General features: G+C 37.2%; 1 long non-coding RNA gene across 1 annotated transcript; it reads left to right on the top strand.

Annotated features, from left to right (window-relative positions):
* The first annotated feature begins 100 nt into the window (after positions 1–100).
* Positions 101–2872, top strand: LOC131727320 (uncharacterized). The gene is made up of 2 exons (XR_009322084.1): positions 101–291; positions 2509–2872. It is a non-coding gene; the product is annotated as an uncharacterized LOC131727320 (long non-coding RNA).
* The last annotated feature ends 1716 nt before the right edge of the window (positions 2873–4588 follow it).

Genomic DNA, 4588 nt, shown 5'->3' with positions numbered 1-4588 from the left:
TAATCTAGTAGTATAGAGCGTTATACTGATAGGTATCATAAAGGCTATCAAATCATTTTCATATATATACGTGTTTGAAGTTAAAGATTAACAATAAGCATTTTTGTGATGCTTCTGTTTCAGAATGGTAGTATTATGGAAGGCCTGGCATTGTGGAAGAACAATGTAGACAAGCGCTTTGAGGGGGTTGAAGACTGCATGATCTGTTACTCTGTTATTCATGGTTCCAATTATTCTCTTCCGAAAAAGGCATGCAGGACATGCAAGAAAAAATTCCATTCAGCATGTCTGGTAAGAAACCTATTAACACACACAAACTTGATGCACAGTAAGAAATACACCAAACCAGAAAACAGTTTTTCTTTTTTAAACTGACGATTATAAACAAATACTTTTATCATCTTATATTTGAAAATAGCAAGTACAGCACAGACTGCTATCTCTTGAGATTGAAGTATTCCGTTTAAATGTATGAATGGTGATGGACAGCGTTTTAATGACATTTTCAAACATTAACAAACACTAGTTAGTTTAAAAAAAAAAAAAAAAAAAAAAAAAACACTGCTGCTGTGTTCTGTGCTACACATACAGTGCCTGAGTAAGTATTCACCCCCTTGGACGTTTTCACAGTTTGTTGTTACAACCTGAAATCTTGATGTATTTAAATGGGATTTGTTTTCCTTGTGATTTACTACAACCTACTCAACACTTTGAAGAGGCAAGAGAATTTTTATTGTGAAACAACAGTTAATGAAAAATAAAAAAAAAAACTGAAATGTCTTGGTTAGATAAGTATTCACCCCCCTGAGTCAATACTTGGTAGAAGCACCTTTGGCAGCAATTACAGCTGTGAGTCTTTTGGGGTAAGTCTCTACCAGGTTTGCACATCTGGATCGTGCAATATTCGCCCATTCTTCTTGGCAAAATTGTTCAAGCTTTGTCAAGTTGGATGGGGATTGTTGGTGGACAGCAGTCTTCAAGTCTTGGCACAGATTCTCAATCGGATTCAAGTCCGGGCTTTGACTGGGCCACTCCTAGGACATTCACTTTCTTGTTTTTAAGCCACTCCAGTGTCGCTTTGGCTGTGTGCTTGGGGTCATTGTCCTGCTGAAAGGTGAATCTCCGTCCCAGTCTTCGGTCTTTTGCAGACTGAAGCAGGTTTTCCTCAAGGATTTGTCTGTATTTAGCTCCATTCATTTTGCCCTCTACCCTGACAAGCTTCCCAGTCCCTGATGATGAAAAGCATCCCCATAGCATGATGCTGCCACCACCATGCTTCATAGTAGGGATGGTGTTACCTGGGTGATGTGCTGTGTTGGGTTTGCGCCAGACATAACGCTTTGCATTTAGGCCAAATAGTTCAATTTCTGTTTCATCGGGCCACATCTTTTCAGAGTCTCCCACATGCCTTTTTGCAAATTCCAAGCAGGATTTTACATGGGCTTTTTTCAGAAATGGCTTCCTTCTTGCCACTCTTCCATACAGGCCAGAGCTGAGCTGTTGTTGACACATGGACAGTTTCTTCCATCTTAGCCATGGAATGCTGTAGGTCTTTCAGAGTTGTCATTGGCCTCTTGCTGGCTTCTCTGACCAATACCCTTCTTACCTGGCTGCTCAGTTTGGGAGGACGGCCTGCTCTAAGCAGATTCTGGGTGGTGCCGTATACCTTCCACTTCTTAATGATCGACTTGACTGTGCTCCAAGGGATATTCAATGCCTTTGAAATCTTTTTATACCCCCCTCTGTGCCTTTCCACAACTTTATCCCAGAGTTGTTTTGACAGCTCCTTGGTCTTCATGGGAGTATCTTTGCTTTGAATGCACTACCCAACTGTGGAACCTTACAGAGACAGGTGTTTTTAATCTGAAATCATGTGGACCACTTTTATTGCACACAGAATTTATTGTGTGAATTCTGAAGGCAATTGGTTTCAAAGTGTTGAGTAGGTTGTGTAAATCAAAGGAAAAAAAAAATCCCATTTAAATGCATCAAGATTTCAGATTGTAACACAACAAACTGAAAACGTCAAAGGGGGGTGAATACTTACTATAGGCACTGTATATCTGCAATATATTTTCAATAATCTGATCAGTTACTTTACACAGTTGATTGATGACCCAGAGGATGTGAATAACAAACATGTATTACTGTAAATGTGTGCTTATACCTTATTTATATTTAAGCAGATATTAAAATGAAACAAGAAATGTAGAGTAGATGTGTGTGTGTGTGTGTGTGTGTGTGTGTGTGTGACTTTAACTACTTTTTGTGTATTAAAAGTTGATTCATTTATTTTTGTGTGTCTGCGATACACATGCCGCTGGCTGAGCAAGAACATGTTAACAAAGAAAATCATTATTATTAGATATCTGATAATTGAAAGTTATTTTAGCAGAATTTAAATCAGTCATCAGATGTTTCTCTCATTTTGGAATGTAGCTCAGCCAGTAATGTCTTCTTTTATATTTTATCTAGCAATTACTGATATATCTTTTTTTTATATTGCAGTACAAGTGGTTTACCTCCAGCAACAAATCAACTTGCCCACTCTGTCGTGAAACCTTCTTCTGATAAAATTAAGCCTAACAGCTCAAACTGTTCTTGTATAATTGTAAATACTATATCTACCCAGTGGTGATAAAATAAAAAATAAATAATGATTGTTATTAAAAGAACTAAGATGCTAAATCAATGTTCCTAAATGTAATTTTAATGCTGGATGATTTGGGAATAGAAATAATCACACTTGCCAAATATTTATGACATTTAAGGTTTTAATGTAGACATGTCCTGTATGCAGGGTTTTACATTACAATAGAAATGCATCTGTTACTCTCGGCATTCTGTTTTCAATAAAATACTTGTTTAAATATTCTTGTTTCCTAACTTTGTTAATGGGTGTATTTGCTGATCTTGATTAATATAACCCTGAAATACATGTTTACTATAAATGTGGCTATCTTGCAGTTCCTGTGATGTATAGTTGTAGCAGTTATTTATTAAATTAAAAACTAATTTAGGTAAGCTTCTCTATTTAATTTAAGTAGTTTGTAGAAAACACTTAATTACATAACACAATGCCAGCAGTTCACAGCTATTGGCATATCTGATGATACTGGTTGAAATAGTGAATCTACTATTGGTTTTCTAGAGGTCTTAAACACAGTGAAGTCTTACCAAAACTAAGACAAGCACACAAGAAAATAAAAAAAAACTGCTATAACATTAAGATCAGTAGATGTCACTGATAAATAAATCACAAAATAAATGTTGTTTATTGGTTCAGTGGTCCCTTTAACCAATTTTGCAGCAACATTACATAGATAAAGGCCAGGCATTAATCCTCTGAAGAAAAAAAAAATCTGATATCTGACAACTGTGTCTACAAACAAGCCTTTACCCTGCTCTAAAGTAGACATGGGGACCTTACAAATGGGGGATATTACTGGTACTAATTAGTAAAAAAAATATATAATCTTGGTAATGTTCCAGAAATAACGCATATTAGTTAGATTTTTGTGTTAGCTTTACTTTTATTAATGATTTGTCATATTTTTATATCTCAATATGGGATCTAAACTGGAGGGGCCTGGCCATACCAGTCCTATCCAGCACCATGCATTGGGGAGGCAGGCACTTGCTTACATGTGTCACAGGTTGGATCCAAATCTGGTAAGATCTTAGCCAATTTAGTCTTACATAAATGGATGCACTGTAACATGTTTAATTGTATCAGTCCATATCTGGGACAGACAAAGGATGAATGAACCCAAGACAGGATTCACTCCCAATCCTAATCTGAGAAAACCTTATTGTGCTTCCCACAACAATTTAATTGTGGAAAGTGAAGGGCAATGTTGAGAAAATAGTGGTGTATATTTCTGAAGTCATGCCTTTGCAATTTGGGGTACTCTCAAGTATAGAATCAGTAGGAGATTTGGGGGGTAACAGGAAATTGTGCAACTTTGTTGTGCTCAAAGTTGCAGACCTGTAGGTATGGGAAAAAATGAGTTCTAGGAAGATTACATTTTTTAAGTAAGCTGGTCAAATGATTCAAAATTACCATCAGTGTATAGGTCTTTATCGTGCCAGATATGAAAGGCCAGGTCCCCCAGAGAAGGAGGGAACAGGTGATTGACATCAATGGGGGAAAACACAGTGATAGATTGCAAGACAAAGTGTTTCCTGAACTGTGTCCAAATCCTGTGAAACTAGAGCAGGGGTGTCAAACCAGTCCTCAAGGGCTGCAGGGTCTTCTGGTTTTCATTCCAACTTAACATAATTGATCTCATTATTTGTTCAATTGGACAAATTTTATATTTTTTAAGGTATTTTACAGTTGATTGTTTACAAAATGCACTTTAATCAAGATACTACACTGTTTTGAAGCCCGGAGAGAAGTGTTATATTTGATATATTTAAAAAGCGATTTTCTTTGCCCGGCCTCATCGGAGCCACTTATTTCAGTTTAGTTGGGTTCTGGGTTCTGGGTTCTGGGTTCTGGGTTCGGGGGGGGGGGGGGGGGGGTAAAGTAATGTTGTGCTGTTCTGCTGTATTTGGGGGATTATTGCACTAATGTCTCCTGAAC

The sequence above is a fragment of the Acipenser ruthenus genome, unplaced genomic scaffold (assembly GCF_902713425.1).
Source record: "Acipenser ruthenus unplaced genomic scaffold, fAciRut3.2 maternal haplotype, whole genome shotgun sequence".
Taxonomy (NCBI): domain Eukaryota; kingdom Metazoa; phylum Chordata; class Actinopteri; order Acipenseriformes; family Acipenseridae; genus Acipenser; species Acipenser ruthenus.
Note: the sequence above shows the minus strand (reverse complement) of the source record. Positions and strands in the feature narration are given on the sequence as shown.